This window comes from Urocampus carinirostris, unplaced genomic scaffold (assembly GCF_059441175.1).
Source record: "Urocampus carinirostris isolate Australia breed hairy pipefish unplaced genomic scaffold, RoL_Ucar_1.0 HiC_scaffold_41, whole genome shotgun sequence".
Classification (NCBI taxonomy): Eukaryota; Metazoa; Chordata; class Actinopteri; order Syngnathiformes; family Syngnathidae; genus Urocampus; species Urocampus carinirostris.
In genome coordinates this window covers 17,330-42,302 of record NW_028283148.1, presented here as the reverse complement: position 1 = coordinate 42,302, position 24,973 = coordinate 17,330, and the positions used below count along the sequence as shown (strand labels likewise).

Sequence of the window (24,973 nt, the reverse complement as noted above, 5' to 3'; positions counted from 1 at the left end):
TTGCGATTTCAATTGAAAATTACAGCTTCATTGGCGTAGCAGGTAGCACGTCAGTCTCATAATCTGAAGGTCGTGAGTTCAACCCTCACGTGAAGCATAGTGTTCTCTTGTCGAGTTTTTGGAAATTAATTGAAAAAAGGGAGAGAAATTGGATTTTGATTTTGCGATTTCATTTCAAGATTACAGCTTCATTGGCGCAGCAGGTAGCACGTCAGTCTCATAATCTGAAGGTCGTGAGTTCAACCCTCACATGAAGCATAGTGTTCTCTTGTCGAGTTTTTTGAAATTAATTGAAAAAAGGGAGAGAAATTGGATTTTGATTTTGCGATCTCAATTGAAAATTACAGCTTCATTGGCGTAGCAGGTAGTACGTCAGTCTCATAATCTGAAGGTCGTGAGTTCAACTCTCACATGAAGCATAGTGTTCTCTTGTCGAGTTTTTGGAAATTAATTGAAAAAAGGGAGAGAAATTGGATTTTGATTTTGCGATTTCATTTCAAGATTACAGCTTCATTGGCGCAGCAGGTAGCACGTCAGTCTCATAATCTGAAGGTCGTGAGTTCACTCCTCACATGAAGCATAGTGTTCTCTTGTCGAGTTTTTGGAAAATAATCGAAAAAAGGGAGAGAAATTGGATTTTGATTTTGCGATTTCAATTGAAAATTACAGCTTCATTGGCGTAGCAGGTAGTACGTCAGTCTCATAATCTGAAGGTCGTGAGTTCAACCCTCACATGAAGCATAGTGTTCTCTTGTCGAGTTTTTGGAAATTAATTGAAAAAAGGGAGAGAAATTGGATTTTGATTTTGCGATCTCAATTGAAAATTACAGTTTCATTGGCGCAGCAGGTAGCACGCCAGTCTCATAATCTGAAGGTCGTGAGTTCAACCCTCACATGAAGCATTGTGTTCTCTTGTCGAGTTTTTGGAAATTAATTGAAAAAAGGGAGAGAAATTGGATTTTGATTTTGCGATTTCAATTGAAAATTACAGCTTCATTGGCGTAGCAGGTAGTACGTCAGTCTCATAATCTGAAGGTCGTGAGTTTAACCCTCACATGAAGCATAGTGTTCTCTTGTCGAGTTTTTGGAAATTAATTGAAAAAAGGGAGAGAAATTGGATTTTGATTTTGCGATTTCATTTCAAGATTACAGCTTCATTGGCGCAGCAGGTAGCACGTCAGTCTCATAATCTGAAGGTCGTGAGTTCAACCCTCACATGAAGCATGGTGTTCTCTTGTTGAGTTTTTGAAAATTAATTGAAAAAAGGGAGAGAAATTGGATTTTGATTTTGCGATCTCAATTGAAAATTACAGCTTCATTGGCGCAGCAGGTAGCACGCCAGTCTCATAATCTGAAGGTCGTGAGTTCAACCCTCACATGAAGCATTGTGTTCTCTTGTCGAGTTTTTGGAAATTAATTGAAAAAAGGGAGAGAAATTGGATTTTGATTTTGCGATTTCAATTGAAAATTACAGCTTCATTGGCGTAGCAGGTAGTACGTCAGTCTCATAATCTGAAGGTCGTGAGTTCAACTCTCACATGAAGCATAGTGTTCTCTTGTCGAGTTTTTGGAAAATAATCGAAAAAAGGGAGAGAAATTGGATTTTGATTTTGCGATTTCATTTCAAGATTACAGCTTCATTGGCGCAGCAGGTAGCACGTCAGTCTCATAATCTGAAGGTCGTGAGTTCAACCCTCACATGAAGCATAGTGTTCTCTTGTCGAGTTTTTGGAAATTAATTGAAAAAAGGGAGAGAAATTGGATTTTGATTTTGCGATCTCAATTGAAAATTACAGTTTCATTGGCGCAGCAGGTAGCACGCCAGTCTCATAATCTGAAGGTCGTGAGTTCAACCCTCACATGAAGCATTGTGTTCTCTTGTCGAGTTTTTGGAAATTAATTGAAAAAAGGGAGAGAAATTGGATTTTGATTTTGCGATTTCAATTGAAAATTACAGCTTCATTGGCGTAGCAGGTAGTACGTCAGTCTCATAATCTGAAGGTCGTGAGTTTAACCCTCACATGAAGCATAGTGTTCTCTTGTCGAGTTTTTGGAAATTAATTGAAAAAAGGGAGAGAAATTGGATTTTGATTTTGCGATTTCATTTCAAGATTACAGCTTCATTGGCGCAGCAGGTAGCACGTCAGTCTCATAATCTGAAGGTCGTGAGTTCAACCCTCACATGAAGCATGGTGTTCTCTTGTCGAGTTTTTGGAAATTAATTGAAAAAAGGGAGAGAAATTGGATTTTGATTTTGCGATTTCAATTGAAAATTACAGCTTCATTGGCGTAGCAGGTAGTACGTCAGTCTCATAATCTGAAGGTCGTGAGTTCAACCCTCACATGAAGCATAGTGTTCTCTTGTCGAGTTTTTGGAAATTAATTGAAAAAAGGGAGAGAAATTGGATTTTGATTTTGCGATTTCATTTCGAGATTACAGCTTCATTGGCGCAGCAGGTAGCACGTCAGTCTCATAATCTGAAGGTCGTGAGTTCAACCCTCACATGAAGCATAGTGTTCTCTTGTCGAGTTTTTGGAAATTAATTGAAAAAAGGGAGAGAAATTGGATTTTGATTTTGCGATTTCAATTGAAAATTACAGCTTCATTGGCGTAGCAGGTAGCACGTCAGTCTCATAATCTGAAGGTTGTGAGTTCAACCCTCACATGAAGCATAGTGTTCTCTTGTCGAGATTTTGAAGAATAATTGAAAAAAGGAAGGGGAATTGGATTTTGATTTTGCGATTTCAATTGAAAATTACAGCTTCATTGGCGCAGCAGGTAGCACGTCAGTCTCATAATCTGAAGGTCGTGAGTTCAACCCTCACATGAAGCATTGTGTTCTCTTGTCGAGTTTTTGGAAATTAATTGAAAAAAGGGAGAGAAATTGGATTTTGATTTTGCGATTTCAATTGAAAATTACAGCTTCATTGGCGTAGCAGGTAGTACGTCAGTCTCATAATCTGAAGGTCGTGAGTTCAACCCTCACATGAAGCATAGTGTTCTCTTGTCGAGTTTTTGGAAATTAATTGAAAAAAGGGAGAGAAATTGGATTTTGATTTTGCGATTTCATTTCAAGATTACAGCTTCATTGGCACAGCAGGTAGCACGTCAGTCTCATAATCTGAAGGTCGTGAGTTCAACCCTCACATGAAGCATTGTGTTCTCTTGTTGAGTTTTTGGAAATTAATTGAAAAAAGGGAGAGAAATTGGATTTTGATTTTGCGATTTCAATTGAAAATTACAGCTTCATTGGCGTAGCACGTATTACGTCAGTCTCATAATCTGAAGGTCGTGAGTTCAACCCTCACATGAAGCATAGTGTTCTCTTGTCGAGTTTTTGGAAATTAATTGAAAAAAGGGAGAGAAATTGGATTTTGATTTTGCGATCTCAATTGAAAATTACAGCTTCATTGGCGCAGCAGGTAGCACGCCAGTCTCATAATCTGAAGGTCGTGAGTTCAACCCTCACATGAAGCATTGTGTTCTCTTGTCGAGTTTTTGGAAATTAATTGAAAAAAGGGAGAGAAATTGGATTTTGATTTTGCGATTTCAATTGAAAATTACAGCTTCATTGGCGTAGCAGGTAGCACGTCAGTCTCATAATCTGAAGGTCGTGAGTTCAACCCTCACGTGAAGCATAGTGTTCTCTTGTCGAGTTTTTGGAAATTAATTGAAAAAAGGGAGAGAAATTGGATTTTGATTTTGCGATTTCATTTCAAGATTACAGCTTCATTGGCGCAGCAGGTAGCACGTCAGTCTCATAATCTGAAGGTCGTGAGTTCAACCCTCACATGAAGCATAGTGTTCTCTTGTCGAGTTTTTTGAAATTAATTGAAAAAAGGGAGAGAAATTGGATTTTGATTTTGCGATTTCAATTGAAAATTACAGCTTCATTGGCGTAGCAGGTAGCACGTCAGTCTCATAATCTGAAGGTTGTGAGTTCAACCCTCACATGAAGCATAGTGTTCTCTTGTCGAGATTTTGAAGAATAATTGAAAAAAGGAAGGGGAATTGGATTTTGATTTTGCGATTTCAATTGAAAATTACAGCTTCATTGGCGCAGCAGGTAGCACGTCAGTCTCATAATCTGAAGGTCGTGAGTTCAACCCTCACATGAAGCATTGTGTTCTCTTGTCGAGTTTTTGGAAATTAATTGAAAAAAGGGAGAGAAATTGGATTTTGATTTTGCGATTTCAATTGAAAATTACAGCTTCATTGGCGTAGCAGGTAGTACGTCAGTCTCATAATCTGAAGGTCGTGAGTTCAACCCTCACATGAAGCATAGTGTTCTCTTGTCGAGTTTTTGGAAATTAATTGAAAAAAGGGAGAGAAATTGGATTTTGATTTTGCGATTTCATTTCAAGATTACAACTTCATTGGCGCAGCAGGTAGCACGTCAGTCTCATAATCTGAAGGTCGTGAGTTCAACCCTCACATGAAGCAGAGTGTTCTCTTGTCGAGTTTTTGGAAATTAATTGAAAAAAGGGAGAGAAATTGGATTTTGATTTTGCGATTTCAATTGAAAATTACAGCTTCATTGGCGTAGCAGGTAGCACGTCAGTCTCATAATCTGAAGGTTGTGAGTTCAATCCTCACATGAAGCATAGTGTTCTCTTGTCGAGTTTTTGGAAATTAATTGAAAAAAGGGAGAGAAATTGGATTTTGATTTTGCGATTTCATTTCAAGAATACAGCTTCATTGGCGCAGCAGGTAGCACGTCAGTCTCATAATCTGAAGGTCGTGAGTTCAATCCTCACATGAAGCATTGTGTTCTCTTGTTGAGTTTTTGGAAATTAATTGAAAAAAGGGAGAGAAATTGGATTTTGATTTTGCGATCTCAATTGAAAATTACAGCTTCATTGGCGCAGCAGGTAGCACGTCAGTCTCATAATCTGAAGGTCGTGAGTTCACTCCTCACATGAAGCATAGTGTTCTCTTGTCGAGTTTTTGGAAAATAATCGAAAAAAGGGAGAGAAATTGGATTTTGATTTTGCGATTTCAATTGAAAATTACAGCTTCATTGGCGTAGCAGGTAGTACGTCAGTCTCATAATCTGAAGGTCGTGAGTTCAACTCTCACATGAAGCATAGTGTTCTCTTGTCGAGTTTTTGGAAAATAATCGAAAAAAGGGAGAGAAATTGGATTTTGATTTTGCGATTTCATTTCAAGATTACAGCTTCATTGGCGCAGCAGGTAGCACGTCAGTCTCATAATCTGAAGGTCGTGAGTTCAACCCTCACATGAAGCATAGTGTTCTCTTGTCGAGTTTTTGGAAATTAATTGAAAAAAGGGAGAGAAATTGGATTTTGATTTTGCGATCTCAATTGAAAATTACAGTTTCATTGGCGCAGCAGGTAGCACGCCAGTCTCATAATCTGAAGGTCGTGAGTTCAACCCTCACATGAAGCATTGTGTTCTCTTGTCGAGTTTTTGGAAATTAATTGAAAAAAGGGAGAGAAATTGGATTTTGATTTTGCGATTTCAATTGAAAATTACAGCTTCATTGGCGTAGCAGGTAGTACGTCAGTCTCATAATCTGAAGGTCGTGAGTTTAACCCTCACATGAAGCATAGTGTTCTCTTGTCGAGTTTTTGGAAATTAATTGAAAAAAGGGAGAGAAATTGGATTTTGATTTTGCGATTTCATTTCAAGATTACAGCTTCATTGGCGCAGCAGGTAGCACGTCAGTCTCATAATCTGAAGGTCGTGAGTTCAACCCTCACATGAAGCATGGTGTTCTCTTGTCGAGTTTTTGGAAATTAATTGAAAAAAGGGAGAGAAATTGGATTTTGATTTTGCGATTTCAATTGAAAATTACAGCTTCATTGGCGTAGCAGGTAGTACGTCAGTCTCATAATCTGAAGGTCGTGAGTTCAACCCTCACATGAAGCATAGTGTTCTCTTGTCGAGTTTTTGGAAATTAATTGAAAAAAGGGAGAGAAATTGGATTTTGATTTTGCGATTTCATTTCGAGATTACAGCTTCATTGGCGCAGCAGGTAGCACGTCAGTCTCATAATCTGAAGGTCGTGAGTTCAACCCTCACATGAAGCATAGTGTTCTCTTGTCGAGTTTTTGGAAATTAATTGAAAAAAGGGAGAGAAATTGGATTTTGATTTTGCGATTTCAACTGAAAATTACAGCTTCATTGGCGTAGCAGGTAGCACGTCAGTCTCATAATCTGAAGGTTGTGAGTTCAACCCTCACATGAAGCATAGTGTTCTCTTGTCGAGATTTTGAAGAATAATTGAAAAAAGGAAGGGGAATTGGATTTTGATTTTGCGATTTCAATTGAAAATTACAGCTTCATTGGCGCAGCAGGTAGCACGTCAGTCTCATAATCTGAAGGTCGTGAGTTCAACCCTCACATGAAGCATTGTGTTCTCTTGTCGAGTTTTTGGAAATTAATTGAAAAAAGGGAGAGAAATTGGATTTTGATTTTGCGATTTCAATTGAAAATTACAGCTTCATTGGCGTAGCAGGTAGTACGTCAGTCTCATAATCTGAAGGTCGTGAGTTCAACCATCACATGAAGCATAGTGTTCTCTTGTCGAGTTTTTGGAAATTAATTGAAAAAAGGGAGAGAAATTGGATTTTGATTTTGCGATTTCATTTCAAGATTACAGCTTCATTGGCGCAGCAGGTAGCACGTCAGTCTCATAATCTGAAGGTCGTGAGTTCAACCCTCACATGAAGCATTGTGTTCTCTTGTTGAGTTTTTGGAAATTAATTGAAAAAAGGGAGAGAAATTGGATTTTGATTTTGCGATTTCAATTGAAAATTACAGCTTCATTGGCGTAGCACGTAGTACGTCAGTCTCATAATCTGAAGGTCGTGAGTTCAACCCTCACATGAAGCATAGTGTTCTCTTGTCGAGTTTTTGGAAATTAATTGAAAAAAGGGAGAGAAATTGGATTTTGATTTTGCGATTTCAATTGAAAATTACAGCTTCATTGGCGTAGCAGGTAGTACGTCAGTCTCATAATCTGAAGGTCGTGAGTTCAACCCTCACATGAAGCATAGTGTTCTCTTGTCGAGTTTTTGGAAATTAATTGAAAAAAGGGAGAGAAATTGGATTTTGATTTTGCGATCTCAATTGAAAATTACAGCTTCATTGGCGCAGCAGGTAGCACGCCAGTCTCATAATCTGAAGGTCGTGAGTTCAACCCTCACATGAAGCATTGTGTTCTCTTGTCGAGTTTTTGGAAATTAATTGAAAAAAGGGAGAGAAATTGGATTTTGATTTTGCGATTTCAATTGAAAATTACAGCTTCATTGGCGTAGCAGGTAGCACGTCAGTCTCATAATCTGAAGGTCGTGAGTTCAACCCTCACGTGAAGCATAGTGTTCTCTTGTCGAGTTTTTGGAAATTAATTGAAAAAAGGGAGAGAAATTGGATTTTGATTTTGCGATTTCATTTCAAGATTACAGCTTCATTGGCGCAGCAGGTAGCACGTCAGTCTCATAATCTGAAGGTCGTGAGTTCAACCCTCACATGAAGCATAGTGTTCTCTTGTCGAGTTTTTTGAAATTAATTGAAAAAAGGGAGAGAAATTGGATTTTGATTTTGCGATTTCAATTGAAAATTACAGCTTCATTGGCGTAGCAGGTAGCACGTCAGTCTCATAATCTGAAGGTTGTGAGTTCAACCCTCACATGAAGCATAGTGTTCTCTTGTCGAGATTTTGAAGAATAATTGAAAAAAGGAAGGGGAATTGGATTTTGATTTTGCGATTTCAATTGAAAATTACAGCTTCATTGGCGCAGCAGGTAGCACGTCAGTCTCATAATCTGAAGGTCGTGAGTTCAACCCTCACATGAAGCATTGTGTTCTCTTGTCGAGTTTTTGGAAATTAATTGAAAAAAGGGAGAGAAATTGGATTTTGATTTTGCGATTTCAATTGAAAATTACAGCTTCATTGGCGTAGCAGGTAGTACGTCAGTCTCATAATCTGAAGGTCGTGAGTTCAACTCTCACATGAAGCATAGTGTTCTCTTGTCGAGTTTTTGGAAATTAATTGAAAAAAGGGAGAGAAATTGGATTTTGATTTTGCGATTTCATTTCAAGATTACAGCTTCATTGGCGCAGCAGGTAGCACGTCAGTCTCATAATCTGAAGGTCGTGAGTTCACTCCTCACATGAAGCATAGTGTTCTCTTGTCGAGTTTTTGGAAAATAATCGAAAAAAGGGAGAGAAATTGGATTTTGATTTTGCGATTTCAATTGAAAATTACAGCTTCATTGGCGTAGCAGGTAGTACGTCAGTCTCATAATCTGAAGGTCGTGAGTTCAACTCTCACATGAAGCATAGTGTTCTCTTGTCGAGTTTTTGGAAAATAATCGAAAAAAGGGAGAGAAATTGGATTTTGATTTTGCGATTTCATTTCAAGATTACAGCTTCATTGGCGCAGCAGGTAGCACGTCAGTCTCATAATCTGAAGGTCGTGAGTTCAACCCTCACATGAAGCATAGTGTTCTCTTGTCGAGTTTTTGGAAATTAATTGAAAAAAGGGAGAGAAATTGGATTTTGATTTTGCGATCTCAATTGAAAATTACAGTTTCATTGGCGCAGCAGGTAGCACGCCAGTCTCATAATCTGAAGGTCGTGAGTTCAACCCTCACATGAAGCATTGTGTTCTCTTGTCGAGTTTTTGGAAATTAATTGAAAAAAGGGAGAGAAATTTGATTTTGATTTTGCGATTTCATTTCTAGATTACAGCTTCATTGGCGCAGCAGGTAGCACGTCAGTCTCATAATCTGAAGGTCGTGAGTTCAACCCTCACATGAAGCATGGTGTTCTCTTGTCGAGTTTTTGGAAATTAATTGAAAAAAGGGAGAGAAATTGGATTTTGATTTTGCGATTTCAATTGAAAATTACAGCTTCATTGGCGTAGCAGGTAGTACGTCAGTCTCATAATCTGAAGGTCGTGAGTTCAACCCTCACATGAAGCATAGTGTTCTCTTGTCGAGTTTTTGGAAATTAATTGAAAAAAGGGAGAGAAATTGGATTTTGATTTTGCGATTTCATTTCGAGATTACAGCTTCATTGGCGCAGCAGGTAGCACGTCAGTCTCATAATCTGAAGGTCGTGAGTTCAACCCTCACATGAAGCATAGTGTTCTCTTGTCGAGTTTTTGGAAATTAATTGAAAAAAGGGAGAGAAATTGGATTTTGATTTTGCGATTTCAATTGAAAATTACAGCTTCATTGGCGTAGCAGGTAGCACGTCAGTCTCATAATCTGAAGGTCGTGAGTTCAACCCTCACATGAAGCATAGTGTTCTCTTGTCGAGTTTTTGGAAATTAATTGAAAAAAGGGAGAGAAATTGGATTTTGATTTTGCGATTTCAATTTAAAATTACAGCTTCATTGGCGTAGCAGGTAGTACGTCAGTCTCATAATCTGAAGGTCGTGAGTTCAACCCTCACATGAAGCATAGTGTTCTCTTGTCGAGTTTTTGGAAATTAATTGAAAAAAGGGAGAGAAATTGGATTTTGATTTTGCGATCTCAATTGAAAATTACAGCTTCATTGGCGCAGCAGGTAGCACGCCAGTCTCATAATCTGAAGGTCGTGAGTTCAACCCTCACATGAAGCATTGTGTTTTCTTGTCGAGTTTTTGGAAATTAATTGAAAAAAGGGAGAGAAATTGGATTTTGATTTTGCGATTTCACCTCAAGATTACAGCTTCTTTGGCGCAGCAGGTAGCGTGTCAGTCTGATAATCTGAAGGTCGTGAGTTCAACCCTCACATGAAGCATAGTGTTCTCTTGTCGAGATTTTGAAGAATAATTGAAAAAAGGAAGGGGAATTGGATTTTGATTTTGCGATTTCAATTGAAAATTACAGCTTCATTGGCGCAGCAGGTAGCACGTCAGTCTCATAATCTGAAGGTCGTGAGTTCAACCCTCACATGAAGCATTGTGTTCTCTTGTTGAGTTTTTGGAAATTAATTGAAAAAAGGGAGAGAAATTGGATTTTGCGATTTCATTTCAAGATTACAGCTTCATTGGCGCAGCAGGTAGCACGTCAGTCTCATAATCTGAAGGTCGTGAGTTCAACCCTCACATGAAGCGTAGTGTTCTCTTGTCGAGTTTTTGGAAATTAATTGAAAAAAGGGAGAGAAATTGGATTTTGCGATTTCATTTCAAGATTACAGCTTCATTGGCGCAGCAGGTAGCACGTCAGTCTCATAATCTGAAGGTCGTGAGTTCAACCCTCACATGAAGCGTAGTGTTCTCTTGTCGAGTTTTTGGAAATTAATTGAAAAAAGGGAGAGAAATTGGATTTTGATTTTGCGATTTCAATTGAAAATTACAGCTTCATTGGCGCAGCAGGTAGCACGCCAGTCTCATAATCTGAAGGTCGTGAGTTCAACCCTCACATGAAGCATTGTGTTCTCTTGTCGAGTTTTTGGAAATTAATTGAAAAAAGGGAGAGAAATTGGATTTTGATTTTGCGATTTCAATTGAAAATTACAGCTTCATTGGCGTAGCAGGTAGTACGTCAGTCTCTTAATCTGAAGGTCGTGAGTTCATTCCTCACATGAAGCATAGTGTTCTCTTGTCGAGTTTTTGGAAATTAATTGAAAAAAGGGAGAGAAATTGGATTTTGATTTTGCGATTTCATTTCAAGATTACAACTTCATTGGCGCAGCAGGTAGCACGTCAGTCTCATAATCTGAAGGTCGTGAGTTCAACCCTCACATGAAGCAGAGTGTTCTCTTGTCGAGTTTTTGGAAATTAATTGAAAAAAGGGAGAGAAATTGGATTTTGATTTTGCGATTTCAATTGAAAATTACAGCTTCATTGGCGTAGCAGGTAGCACGTCAGTCTCATAATCTGAAGGTTGTGAGTTCAATCCTCACATGAAGCATAGTGTTCTCTTGTCGAGTTTTTGGAAATTAATTGAAAAAAGGGAGAGAAATTGGATTTTGATTTTGCGATTTCATTTCAAGATTACAGCTTCATTGGCGCAGCAGGTAGCACGTCAGTCTCATAATCTGAAGGTCGTGAGTTCAACCCTCACATGAAGCATTGTGTTCTCTTGTTGAGTTTTTGGAAATTAATTGAAAAAAGGGAGAGAAATTGGATTTTGATTTTGCGATCTCAATTGAAAATTACAGCTTCATTGGCGCAGCAGGTAGCACGCCAGTCTCATAATCTGAAGGTCGTGAGTTCAACCCTCACATGAAGCATTGTGTTCTCTTGTCGAGTTTTTGGAAATTAATTGAAAAAAGGGAGAGAAATTGGATTTTGATTTTGCGATTTCAAATGAAAATTACAGCTTCATTGGAGTAGCAGGTAGTACGTCAGTCTCATAATCTGAAGGTCGTGAGTTCAACCCTCACATGAAGCATAGTGTTCTCTTGTCGAGTTTTTGGAAATTAATTGAAAAAAGGGAGAGAAATTGGATTTTGATTTTGCGATTTCATTTCAAGATTACAGCTTCATTGGCGCAGCAGGTAGCACGTCAGTCTCATAATCTGAACGTCGTGAGTTCAATCCTCACATGAAGCATAGTGTTCTCTTGTCGAGTTTTTGGAAATTAATTGAAAAAAGGGAGAGAAATTGGATTTTGATTTTGCGATTTCAATTGAAAATTACAGCTTCATTGGCGTAGCAGGTAGCACGTCAGTCTCATAATCTGAAGGTCGTGAGTTCAACCCTCACATGAAGCATAGTGTTCTCTTGTCGAGATTTTGAAGAATAATTGAAAAAAGGAAGGGGAATTGGATTTTGATTTTGCGATTTCAATTGAAAATTACAGCTTCATTGGCGCAGCAGGTAGCACGTCAGTCTCATAATCTGAAGGTCGTGAGTTCAACCCTCACATGAAGCATAGTGTTCTCTTGTCGAGTTTTTGGAAATTAATTGAAAAAAGGGAGAGAAATTGGATTTTGATTTTGCGATTTCATTTCAAGATTACAACTTCATTGGCGCAGCAGGTAGCACGTCAGTCTCAAAATCTGAAGGTCGTGAGTTCAACCCTCACATGAAGCATAGTGTTCTCTTGTCGAGTTTTTGGAAATTAATTGAAAAAAGGGAGAGAAATTGGATTTTGATTTTGCGATTTCAATAGAAAATTACAGCTTCATTGGCGTAGCAGGTAGTATGTCAGTCTCATAATCTGAAGGTCGTGAGTTCAACCCTCACATGAAGCATTGTGTTCTCTTAGTGAGTTTTTGGAAATTAATTGAAAAGAGGGAGAGAAATTGGATTTTGATTTTGCGATCTCAATTGAAAATTACAGCTTCATTGGCGCAGCAGGTAGCACGCCAGTCTCATAATCTGAAGGTCGTGAGTTCAACCCTCCCATGAAGCATTGTGTTCTCTTGTCGAGTTTTTGGAAATTAATTGAAAAAAGGGAGAGAAATTGGATTTTGATTTTGCGATTTCAATTGAAAATTACAGCTTCATTGGCGTAGCAGGTAGTACGTCAGTCTCATAATCTGAAGGTTGTGAGTTCAACCCTCACATGAAGCATAGTGTTCTCTTGTCGAGTTTTTGGAAATTAATTGAAAAAAGGGAGAGAAATTGGATTTTGATTTTGCGATTTCATTTCAAGATTACAGCTTCATTGGCGCAGCAGGTAGCACGTCAGTCTCATAATCTGAAGGTCGTGAGTTCAACCCTCACATGAAGCATAGTGTTCTCTTGTCGAGTTTTTGGAAATTAATTGAAAAAAGGGAGAGAAATTGGATTTTGATTTTGCGATTTCAATTGAAAATTACAGCTTCATTGGCGTAGCAGGTAGTACGTCAGTCTCATAATCTGAAGGTCGTGAGTTCAACCCTCACATGAAGCATAGTGTTCTCTTGTCGAGTTTTTGGAAATTAATTGAAAAAAGGGAGAGAAATTGGATTTTGATTTTGCGATTTCATTTCAAGATTACAGCTTCATTGGCGCAGCAGGTAGCACGTCAGTCTCATAATCTGAAGGTCGTGAGTTCAACCCTCACATGAAGCATAGTGTTCTCTTGTCGAGTTTTTGGAAATTAATTGAAAAAAGGGAGAGAAATTGGATTTTGATTTTGCGATTTCAATTGAAAATTACAGCTTCATTGGCGCAGCAGGTAGCACGTCAGTCTCATAATCTGAAGGTCGTGAGTTCAACCCTCACATGAAGCATTGTGTTCTCTTGTCGAGTTTTTGGAAATTAATTGAAAAAAGGGAGAGAAATTGGATTTTGATTTTGCGATCTCAATTGGAAATTACAGCTTCATTGGCGCAGCAGGTAGCACGTCAGTCTCATAATCTGAAGGTCGTGAGTTCAACCCTCACATGAAGCATAGTGTTCTCTTGTCGAGTTTTTGGAAATTAATTGAAAAAAGGGAGAGAAATTGGATTTTGATTTTGCGATTTCAATTGAAAATTACAGCTTCATTGGCGTAGCAGGTAGTACGTCAGTCTCATAATCTGAAGGTCGTGAGTTCAACCCTCACATGAAGCATAGTGTTCTCTTGTCGAGTTTTTGGAAATTAATTGAAAAAAGGGAGAGAAATTGGATTTTGATTTTGCGATCTCAATTGAAAATTACAGCTTCATTGGCGCAGCAGGTAGCACGCCAGTCTCATAATCTGAAGGTCGTGAGTTCAACCCTCACATGAAGCATAGTGTTCTCTTGTCGAGTTTTTGGAAATTAATTGAAAAAAGGGAGAGAAATTGGATTTTGATTTTGCGATTTCAATTGAAAATTACAGCTTCATTGGCGCAGCAGGTAGCACGTCAGTCTCATAATCTGAAGGTCGTGAGTTCAACCCTCACATGAAGCATTGTATTCTCTTGTCGAGTTTTTGGAAATTAATTGAAAAAAGGGAGAGAAATTGGATTTTGATTTTGCGATTTCAATTGAAAATTACAGCTTCATTGGCGTAGCAGGTAGTACGTCAGTCTCATAATCTGAAGGTCGTGAGTTCAACCCTCACGTGAAGCATAGTGTTCTCTTGTCGAGTTTTTGGAAATTAATTGAAAAAAGGGAGAGAAATTGGATTTTGATTTTGCGATTTCAATTGAAAATTACAGCTTCATTGGCGTAGCAGGTAGTACGTCAGTCTCATAATCTGAAGGTCGTGAGTTCAACCCTCACGTGAAGCATAGTGTTCTCTTGTCGAGTTTTTGGAAATTAATTGAAAAAAGGGAGAGAAATTGGATTTTGATTTTGCGATTTCATTTCAAGATTACAGCTTCATTGGCGCAGCAGGTAGCACGTCAGTCTCATAATCTGAAGGTTGTGAGTTCAACCCTCACATGAAGCATAGTGTTCTCTTGTCGAGTTTTTGGAAATTAATTGAAAAAAGGGAGAGAAATTGGATTTTGATTTTGCGATTTCATCTAGATTACAGCTTCATTGGCGCAGCAGGTAGCACGTCAGTCTCATAATCTGAAGGTCGTGAGTTCAACCCTCACATGAAGCATAGTGTTCTCTTGTCGAGTTTTTGGAAATTAATTGAAAAAAGGGAGAGAAATTGGATTTTGATTTTGCGATTTCAATTGAAAATTACAGCTTCATTGGCGTAGCAGGTAGCACGTCAGTCTCATAATCTGAAGGTCGTGAGTTCAACCCTCACATGAAGCATTGTGTTCTCTTGTCGAGTTTTTGGAAATTAATTGAAAAAAGGGAGAGAAATTGGATTTTGATTTTGCGATTTCAATGGAAAATTACAGCTTCATTGGCGTAGCAGGTAGTACGTCAGTCTCATAATCTGAAGGTCGTGAGTTCAACCCTCACATGAAGCATAGCGTTCTCTTGTCGAGTTTTTGGAAATTAATTGAAAAAAGGGAGAGAAATTGGATTTTGATTTTGCGATTTCAATTGAAAATTACAGCTTCATTGGCGTAGCAGGTAGCACGTCAGTCTCATAATCTGAAGGTTGTGAGTTCAACCCTCAAATGAAGCATAGTGTTCTCTTGTCGAGATTTTGAAGAATAATTGAAAAAAGGAAGGGGAATTGGATTTTGATTTTGCGATTTCAATTGAAAATTACAGCTTCATTGGCGCAGCAGGTAGCACGTCAGTCTCATAATCTGAAGGTCGTGAGTTCAACCCTCACATGAAGCATTGTGTTCTCTTGTTGAGTTTTTGGAAATTAATTGAAAAAAGGGAGAGAAATTGGATTTTGATTTTGCGATTTCATTTCAAGATTACAGCTTCATTGGCGCAGCAGGTAGCACGTCAGTCTCATAATCTGAAGGTCGTGAGTTCAACCCTCACATGAAGCATAGTGTTCTCTTGTCGAGTTTTTGGAAATTAATTGAAAAAAGGGAGAGAAATTGGATTTTGATTTTGCGATTTCAATTGAAAATTACAGCTTCATTGGCGTAGCAGGTAGCACGTCAGTCTCATAATCTGAAGGTTGTGAGTTCAACCCTCACATGAAGCATAGTGTTCTCTTGTCGAGATTTTGAAGAATAATTGAAAAAAGGAAGGGGAATTGGATTTTGATTTTGCGATTTCATTTCAAGATTACAGCTTCATTGGCGCAGCAGGTAGCACGTCAGTCTCATAATCTGAAGGTCGTGAGTTCAACCCTCACATGAAGCATAGTGTTCTCTTGTCGAGTTTTTGGAAATTAATTGAAAAAAGGGAGAGAAATTGGATTTTGATTTTGCGATTTCAATTGAAAATTACAGCTTCATTGGCGTAGCAGGTAGCACGTCAGTCTCATAATCTGAAGGTTGTGAGTTCAATCCTCACATGAAGCATAGTGTTCTCTTGTCGAGTTTTTGGAAATTAATTGAAAAAAGGGAGAGAAATTGGATTTTGATTTTGCGATTTCATTTCAAGATTACAGCTTCATTGGCGCAGCAGGTAGCACGTCAGTCTCATAATCTGAAGGTCGTGAGTTCAACCCTCACATGAAGCATAGTGTTCTCTTGTCGAGTTTTTGGAAATTAATTGAAAAAAGGGAGAGAAATTGGATTTTGATTTTGCGATTTCATTTCAAGATTACAGCTTCATTGGCGCAGCAGGTAGCACGTCAGTCTCATAATCTGAAGGTCGTGAGTTCAACCCTCACATGAAGCATAGTGTTCTCTTGTCGAGTTTTTGGAAATTAATTGAAAAAAGGGAGAGAAATTGGATTTTGATTTTGCGATTTCAATTGAAAATTACAGCTTCATTGGCGCAGCAGGTAGTACGTCAGTCTCATAATCTGAAGGTTGTGAGTTCAACCCTCACATGAAGCATAGTGTTCTCTTGTCGAGATTTTGAAGAATAATTGAAAAAAGGAAGAGGAATTGGATTTTGATTTTGCGATTTCAATTGAAAATTACAGCTTCATTGGCGCAGCAGGTAGCACGTCAGTCTCATAATCTGAAGGTCGTGAGTTCAACCCTCACATGAAGCATTGTGTTCTCTTGTCGAGTTTTTGGAAATTAATTGAAAAAAGGGAGAGAAATTGGATTTTGATTTTGCGATTTCAATTGAAAATTACAGCTTCATTGGCGCAGCAGGTAGCACGTCAGTCTCATAATCTGAAGGTCGTGAGTTCAACCCTCACATGAAGCATTGTGTTCTCTTGTTGAGTTTTCGGAAATTAATTGAAAAAAGGGAGAGAAATTGGATTTTGATTTTGCGATCTCAATTGAAAATTACAGCTTCATTGGCGCAGCAGGTAGCACGTCAGTCTCATAATCTGAAGGTCGTGAGTTCAACCCTCACATGAAGCATAGTGTTCTCTTGTCGAGTTTTTGGAAATTAATTGAAAAAAGGGAGAGAAATTGGATTTTGATTTTGCGATTTCAATTGAAAATTACAGCTTCATTGGCGTAGCAGGTAGTACGTCAGTCTCATAATCTGAAGGTCGTGAGTTCAACCCTCACATGAAGCATAGTGTTCTCTTGTCGAGTTTTTGGAAATTAATTGAAAAAAGGGAGAGAAATTGGATTTTGATTTTGCGATTTCAATTGAAAATTACAGCTTCATTGGCGTAGCAGGTAGTACGTCAGTCTCATAATCTGAAGGTCGTGAGTTCAACCCTCACATGAAGCATAGTGTTCTCTTGTCGAGTTTTTGGAAATTAATTGAAAAAAGGGAGAGAAATTGGATTTTGATTTTGCGATCTCAATTGAAAATTACAGCTTCATTGGCGCAGCAGGTAGCACGTCAGTCTCATAATCTGAAGGTCGTGAGTTCAACCCTCACATGAAGCATTGTGTTCTCTTGTCGAGTTTTTGGAAATTAATTGAAAAAAGGGAGAGAAATTGGATTTTGATTTTGCGATTTCAATTGAAAAATACAGCTTCATTGGCGTAGCAGGTAGTACATCAGTCTCATAATCTGAAGGTCGTGAGTTCAACCCTCACATGAAGCATCACGTTCTCTTGTCGAGTTTTTGGAAATTAATTGAAAAAAGGGAGAGAAATTGGATATTGATTTTGCGATTTCATTTCAAGATTACAGCTTCATTGGCGCAGCAGGTAGCACGTCAGTCTCATAATCTGAAGGTCGTGAGTTCAACCCTCACATGAAGCATTGTGTTCTCTTGTCGAGTTTTTGGAAATTGATTGAAAAAAGGGAGAGGAATTGGATTTTGATTTTGCGATTTCAATTGAAAATTACAGGTTCATTGGCGCAGCAGGTAGCACGTCAGTCTCATAATCTGAAGGTCGTGAGTTCAACCCTCACATGAAGCATTGTGTTCTCTTGTCGAGTTTTTGGAAATTAATTGAAAAAAGGGAGAGAAATTGGATATTGATTTTGCGATTTCATTTCAAGATTACAGCTTCATTGGCGCAGCAGGTAGCACGTCAGTCTCATAATCTGAAGGTCGTGAGTTCAACCCTCACATGAAGCATAGTGTTCTCTTGTCGAGTTTTTGGAAATTAATTGAAAAAAGGGAGAGAAATTGGATTTTGATTTTGCGATTTCAATTGAAAATTACAGCTTCATTGGCGTAGCAGGTAGCACGTCAGTCTCATAATCTGAAGGTTGTGAGTTCAACCCTCACATGAAGCATAGTGTTCTCTTGTCGAGATTTTGAAGAATAATTGAAAAAAGGAAGGGGAATTGGATTTTGATTTTGCGATTTCAATTGAAAATTACAGCTTCATTGGCGTAGCAGGTAGTACGTCAGTCTCATAATCTGAAGGTCGTGAGTTCAACCCTCACATGAAGCATAGTGTTCTCTTGTCGAGTTTTTGGAAATTAATTGAAAAAAGGGAGAGAAATTGGATTTTGATTTTGCGATCTCAATTGAAAATTACAGCTTCATTGGCGCAGCAGGTAGCACGTCAGTCTCATAATCTGAAGGTCGTGAGTTCAACCCTCACATGAAGCATTGTGTTCTCTTGTCGAGTTTTTGGAAATTAATTGAAAAAAGGGAGAGAAATTGGATTTTGATTTTGCGATTTCAATTGAAAAATACAGCTTCATTGGCGTAGCAGGTAGTACATCAGTCTCATAATCTGAAGGTCGTGAGTTCAACCCTCACATGAAGCATCACGTTCTCTTGTCGAGTTTTTGGAAATTAATTGAAAAAAGGGAGAGAAATTGGATATTGATTTTGCGATTTCATTTCAAGATTACAGCTTCATTGGCGCAGCAGGTAGCACGTCAGTCTCATAATCTGAAGGTCGTGAGTTCAACCCTCACATGAAGCATTGTGTTCTCTTGTCGAGTTTTTGGAAATTGATTGAAAAAAGGGAGAGGAATTGGATTTTGATTTTGCGATTTCAATTGAAAATTACAGGTTCATTGGCGCAGCAGGTAGCACGTCAGTCTCATAATCTGAAGGTCGTGAGTTCACTCCTCACATGAAGCATAGTGTTCTCTTGTCGAGTTTTTGGAAAATAATCGAAAAAAGGGAGAGAAATTGGATTTTGATTTTGCGATTTCAATTGAAAATTACAGCTTCATTGGCGTAGCAGGTAGTACGTCAGTCTCATAATCTGAAGGTCGTGAGTTCAACTCTCACATGAAGCATAGTGTTCTCTTGTCGAGTTTTTGGAAAATAATCGAAAAAAGGGAGAGAAATTGGATTTTGATTTTGCGATTTCATTTCAAGATTACAGCTTCATTGGCGCAGCAGGTAGCACGTCAGTCTCATAATCTGAAGGTCGTGAGTTCAACCCTCACATGAAGCATAGTGTTCTCTTGTCGAGTTTTTGGAAATTAATTGAAAAAAGGGAGAGAAATTGGATTTTGATTTTGCGATCTCAATTGAAAATTACAGTTTCATTGGCGCAGCAGGTAGCACGCCAGTCTCATAATCTGAAGGTCGTGAGTTCAACCCTCACATGAAGCATTGTGTTCTCTTGTCGAGTTTTTGGAAATTAATTGAAAAAAGGGAGAGAAATTGGATTTTGATTTTGCGATTTCATTTCAAGATTACAGCTTCATTGGCGCAGCAGGTAGCACGTCAGTCTCATAATCTGAAGGTCGTGAGTTCAACCCTCACATGAAGCATGGTGTTCTCTTGTCGAGTTTTTGGAAATTAATTGAAAAAAGGGAGAGAAATTGGATTTTGATTTTGCGATTTCAATTGAAAATTACAGCTTCATTGGCGTAGCAGGTAGTACGTCAGTCTCATAATCTGAAGGTCGTGAGTTCAACCCTCACATGAAGCATAGTGTTCTCTTGTCGAGTTTTTGGAAATTAATTGAAAAAAGGGAGAGAAATTGGATTTTGATTTTGCGATTTCATTTCGAGATTACAGCTTCATTGGCGCAGCAGGTAGCACGTCAGTCTCATAATCTGAAGGTCGTGAGTTCAACCCTCACATGAAGCATAGTGTTCTCTTGTCGAGTTTTTGGAAATTAATTGAAAAAAGGGAGAGAAATTGGATTTTGATTTTGCGATTTCAATTGAAAATTACAGCTTCATTGGCGTAGCAGGTAGCACGTCAGTCTCATAATCTGAAGGTCGTGAGTTCAACCCTCACATGAAGCATAGTGTTCTCTTGTCGAGTTTTTGGAAATTAATTGAAAAAAGGGAGAGAAATTGGATTTTGATTTTGCGATTTCAATTTAAAATTACAGCTTCATTGGCGTAGCAGGTAGTACGTCAGTCTCATAATCTGAAGGTCGTGAGTTCAACCCTCACATGAAGCATAGTGTTCTCTTGTCGAGTTTTTGGAAATTAATTGAAAAAAGGGAGAGAAATTGGATTTTGATTTTGCGATCTCAATTGAAAATTACAGCTTCATTGGCGCAGCAGGTAGCACGCCAGTCTCATAATCTGAAGGTCGTGAGTTCAACCCTCACATGAAGCATTGTGTTTTCTTGTCGAGTTTTTGGAAATTAATTGAAAAAAGGGAGAGAAATTGGATTTTGATTTTGCGATTTCACCTCAAGATTACAGCTTCTTTGGCGCAGCAGGTAGCGTGTCAGTCTGATAATCTGAAGGTCGTGAGTTCAACCCTCACATGAAGCATAGTGTTCTCTTGTCGAGATTTTGAAGAATAATTGAAAAAAGGAAGGGGAATTGGATTTTGATTTTGCGATTTCAATTGAAAATTACAGCTTCATTGGCGCAGCAGGTAGCACGTCAGTCTCATAATCTGAAGGTCGTGAGTTCAACCCTCACATGAAGCATTGTGTTCTCTTGTTGAGTTTTTGGAAATTAATTGAAAAAAGGGAGAGAAATTGGATTTTGCGATTTCATTTCAAGATTACAGCTTCATTGGCGCAGCAGGTAGCACGTCAGTCTCATAATCTGAAGGTCGTGAGTTCAACCCTCACATGAAGCGTAGTGTTCTCTTGTCGAGTTTTTGGAAATTAATTGAAAAAAGGGAGAGAAATTGGATTTTGCGATTTCATTTCAAGATTACAGCTTCATTGGCGCAGCAGGTAGCACGTCAGTCTCATAATCTGAAGGTCGTGAGTTCAACCCTCACATGAAGCGTAGTGTTCTCTTGTCGAGTTTTTGGAAATTAATTGAAAAAAGGGAGAGAAATTGGATTTTGATTTTGCGATTTCAATTGAAAATTACAGCTTCATTGGCGCAGCAGGTAGCACGCCAGTCTCATAATCTGAAGGTCGTGAGTTCAACCCTCACATGAAGCATTGTGTTCTCTTGTCGAGTTTTTGGAAATTAATTGAAAAAAGGGAGAGAAATTGGATTTTGATTTTGCGATTTCAATTGAAAATTACAGCTTCATTGGCGTAGCAGGTAGTACGTCAGTCTCTTAATCTGAAGGTCGTGAGTTCATTCCTCACATGAAGCATAGTGTTCTCTTGTCGAGTTTTTGGAAATTAATTGAAAAAAGGGAGAGAAATTGGATTTTGATTTTGCGATTTCATTTCAAGATTACAACTTCATTGGCGCAGCAGGTAGCACGTCAGTCTCATAATCTGAAGGTCGTGAGTTCAACCCTCACATGAAGCAGAGTGTTCTCTTGTCGAGTTTTTGGAAATTAATTGAAAAAAGGGAGAGAAATTGGATTTTGATTTTGCGATTTCAATTGAAAATTACAGCTTCATTGGCGTAGCAGGTAGCACGTCAGTCTCATAATCTGAAGGTTGTGAGTTCAATCCTCACATGAAGCATAGTGTTCTCTTGTCGAGTTTTTGGAAATTAATTGAAAAAAGGGAGAGAAATTGGATTTTGATTTTGCGATTTCATTTCAAGATTACAGCTTCATTGGCGCAGCAGGTAGCACGTCAGTCTCATAATCTGAAGGTCGTGAGTTCAACCCTCACATGAAGCATTGTGTTCTCTTGTTGAGTTTTTGGAAATTAATTGAAAAAAGGGAGAGAAATTGGATTTTGATTTTGCGATCTCAATTGAAAATTACAGCTTCATTGGCGCAGCAGGTAGCACGCCAGTCTCATAATCTGAAGGTCGTGAGTTCAACCCTCACATGAAGCATTGTGTTCTCTTGTCGAGTTTTTGGAAATTAATTGAAAAAAGGGAGAGAAATTGGATTTTGATTTTGCGATTTCAAATGAAAATTACAGCTTCATTGGAGTAGCAGGTAGTACGTCAGTCTCATAATCTGAAGGTCGTGAGTTCAACCCTCACATGAAGCATAGTGTTCTCTTGTCGAGTTTTTGGAAATTAATTGAAAAAAGGGAGAGAAATTGGATTTTGATTTTGCGATTTCATTTCAAGATTACAGCTTCATTGGCGCAGCAGGTAGCACGTCAGTCTCATAATCTGAACGTCGTGAGTTCAATCCTCACATGAAGCATAGTGTTCTCTTGTCGAGTTTTTGGAAATTAATTGAAAAAAGGGAGAGAAATTGGATTTTGATTTTGCGATTTCAATTGAAAATTACAGCTTCATTGGCGTAGCAGGTAGCACGTCAGTCTCATAATCTGAAGGTCGTGAGTTCAACCCTCACATGAAGCATAGTGTTCTCTTGTCGAGATTTTGAAGAATAATTGAAAAAAGGAAGGGGAATTGGATTTTGATTTTGCGATTTCAATTGAAAATTACAGCTTCATTGGCGTAGCAGGTAGTATGTCAGTCTCATAATCTGAAGGTCGTGAGTTCAACCCTCACATGAAGCATTGTGTTCTCTTAGTGAGTTTTTGGAAATTAATTGAAAAGAGGGAGAGAAATTGGATTTTGATTTTGCGATCTCAATTGAAAATTACAGCTTCATTGGCGCAGCAGGTAGCACGCCAGTCTCATAATCTGAAGGTCGTGAGTTCAACCCTCACATGAAGCATTGTGTTCTCTTGTCGAGTTTTTGGAAATTAATTGAAAAAAGGGAGAGAAATTGGATTTTGATTTTGCGATTTCAATTGAAAATTACAGCTTCATTGGCGTAGCAGGTAGTACGTCAGTCTCATAATCTGAAGGTTGTGAGTTCAACCCTCACATGAAGCATAGTGTTCTCTTGTCGAGTTTTTGGAAATTAATTGAAAAAAGGGAGAGAAATTGGATTTTGATTTTGCGATTTCATTTCAAGATTACAGCTTCATTGGCGCAGCAGGTAGCACGTCAGTCTCATAATCTGAAGGTCGTGAGTTCAACCCTCACATGAAGCATTGTGTTCTCTTGTCGAGTTTTTGGAAATTAATTGAAAAAAGGGAGAGAAATTGGATTTTGATTTTGCGATTTCAATTGAAAATTACAGCTTCATTGGCGTAGCAGGTAGTACGTCAGTCTCATAATCTGAAGGTCGTGAGTTCAACCCTCACATGAAGCATAGTGTTCTCTTGTCGAGTTTTTGGAAATTAATTGAAAAAAGGGAGAGAAATTGGATTTTGATTTTGCGATTTCATTTCAAGATTACAGCTTCATTGGCGCAGCAGGTAGCACGTCAGTCTCATAATCTGAAGGTCGTGAGTTCAACCCTCACATGAAGCATAGTGTTCTCTTGTCGAGTTTTTGGAAATTAATTGAAAAAAGGGAGAGAAATTGGATTTTGATTTTGCGATTTCAATTGAAAATTACAGCTTCATTGGCGCAGCAGGTAGCACGTCAGTCTCATAATCTGAAGGTCGTGAGTTCAACCCTCACATGAAGCATTGTGTTCTCTTGTCGAGTTTTTGGAAATTAATTGAAAAAAGGGAGAGAAATTGGATTTTGATTTTGCGATCTCAATTGGAAATTACAGCTTCATTGGCGCAGCAGGTAGCACGTCAGTCTCATAATCTGAAGGTCGTGAGTTCAACCCTCACATGAAGCATAGTGTTCTCTTGTCGAGTTTTTGGAAATTAATTGAAAAAAGGGAGAGAAATTGGATTTTGATTTTGCGATTTCAATTGAAAATTACAGCTTCATTGGCGTAGCAGGTAGTACGTCAGTCTCATAATCTGAAGGTCGTGAGTTCAACCCTCACATGAAGCATAGTGTTCTCTTGTCGAGTTTTTGGAAATTAATTGAAAAAAGGGAGAGAAATTGGATTTTGATTTTGCGATCTCAATTGAAAATTACAGCTTCATTGGCGCAGCAGGTAGCACGCCAGTCTCATAATCTGAAGGTCGTGAGTTCAACCCTCACATGAAGCATAGTGTTCTCTTGTCGAGTTTTTGGAAATTAATTGAAAAAAGGGAGAGAAATTGGATTTTGATTTTGCGATTTCAATTGAAAATTACAGCTTCATTGGCGCAGCAGGTAGCACGTCAGTCTCATAATCTGAAGGTCGTGAGTTCAACCCTCACATGAAGCATTGTATTCTCTTGTCGAGTTTTTGGAAATTAATTGAAAAAAGGGAGAGAAATTGGATTTTGATTTTGCGATTTCAATTGAAAATTACAGCTTCATTGGCGTAGCAGGTAGTACGTCAGTCTCATAATCTGAAGGTCGTGAGTTCAACCCTCACGTGAAGCATAGTGTTCTCTTGTCGAGTTTTTGGAAATTAATTGAAAAAAGGGAGAGAAATTGGATTTTGATTTTGCGATTTCATTTCAAGATTACAGCTTCATTGGCGCAGCAGGTAGCACGTCAGTCTCATAATCTGAAGGTTGTGAGTTCAACCCTCACATGAAGCATAGTGTTCTCTTGTCGAGTTTTTGGAAATTAATTGAAAAAAGGGAGAGAAATTGGATTTTGATTTTGCGATTTCATCTAGATTACAGCTTCATTGGCGCAGCAGGTAGCACGTCAGTCTCATAATCTGAAGGTCGTGAGTTCAACCCTCACATGAAGCATAGTGTTCTCTTGTCGAGTTTTTGGAAATTAATTGAAAAAAGGGAGAGAAATTGGATTTTGATTTTGCGATTTCAATTGAAAATTACAGCTTCATTGGCGTAGCAGGTAGCACGTCAGTCTCATAATCTGAAGGTCGTGAGTTCAACCCTCACATGAAGCATTGTGTTCTCTTGTCGAGTTTTTGGAAATTAATTGAAAAAAGGGAGAGAAATTGGATTTTGATTTTGCGATTTCAATGGAAAATTACAGCTTCATTGGCGTAGCAGGTAGTACGTCAGTCTCATAATCTGAAGGTCGTGAGTTCAACCCTCACATGAAGCATAGCGTTCTCTTGTCGAGTTTTTGGAAATTAATTGAAAAAAGGGAGAGAAATTGGATTTTGATTTTGCGATTTCAATTGAAAATTACAGCTTCATTGGCGTAGCAGGTAG

The 24,973-nt window shown here is 38.4% G+C and overlaps 3 non-coding genes across 3 annotated transcripts; all 3 read left to right on the top strand.

Moving 5' to 3' along the window:
- Window positions 1-9,684: 9,684 nt before the first annotated feature.
- trnai-gau (transfer RNA isoleucine (anticodon GAU)) lies at window positions 9,685-9,757 on the top strand. The gene has a single exon. It is a non-coding gene; the product is annotated as a tRNA-Ile (tRNA).
- Window positions 9,758-11,926: 2,169 nt separating this feature from the next.
- trnal-caa (transfer RNA leucine (anticodon CAA)) lies at window positions 11,927-11,999 on the top strand. The gene has a single exon. It is a non-coding gene; the product is annotated as a tRNA-Leu (tRNA).
- An 8,297-nt stretch (window positions 12,000-20,296) lies between these two features.
- Window positions 20,297-20,369, top strand: trnai-gau (transfer RNA isoleucine (anticodon GAU)). The gene has a single exon. It is a non-coding gene; the product is annotated as a tRNA-Ile (tRNA).
- Window positions 20,370-24,973: the final 4,604 nt, after the last annotated feature.